Source organism: Penaeus monodon, chromosome 30 (genome assembly GCF_015228065.2).
Source record: "Penaeus monodon isolate SGIC_2016 chromosome 30, NSTDA_Pmon_1, whole genome shotgun sequence".
Lineage (NCBI taxonomy): Eukaryota > Metazoa > Arthropoda > Malacostraca > Decapoda > Penaeidae > Penaeus > Penaeus monodon.
The window spans coordinates 15,249,412-15,249,784 of record NC_051415.1 but is presented as its reverse complement, the minus strand read 5'-3'; the positions used below and the strand labels follow the sequence as shown (position 1 = coordinate 15,249,784).

Here is a 373-nt window from a genome sequence, read left to right as displayed (position 1 = left end):
ATGGTGGGCGGGGACGCTAGTTATGTTATTGTTGTCGTTTTCTGTTGCATTTTTTTTGTGTGAATTTCTTGGGTTAGATAGTGTGGGATTCCAAGATTTCTTCTCCACTTTTCCTTTATTGTCCTCGTTTGTCAGGGTCGAAAGACGGAGTGTTTGTCATTGTTGGAAAGACGCCTTTCCATCTGCTGTGTGTTGTTTTTTCAGATTAGATGAATGGGAAGTGAATTGTACTTGATAAAAAGAAAATTATAGTAATGATAAAAGAGCGGCGTGAGAGTGCCTGCCGGCGCAATTTGTCTCCCGAGTTAGGCAGGAAGTAGTTGGGTGTTGCCGTCTCGAGAGGTTGACTTGACTTGCCAGGTATCAAGGTGGG

At 43.4% G+C, this 373-nt stretch overlaps 1 protein-coding gene across 1 annotated transcript in view; it reads left to right on the top strand.

Annotated features, from left to right (window-relative positions):
* Positions 1-373, top strand: part of LOC119592548 (pumilio homolog 2-like) — a gene marked incomplete in the record, with an annotated part of 245,467 nt that overhangs the window by 68,140 nt on the left and 176,954 nt on the right.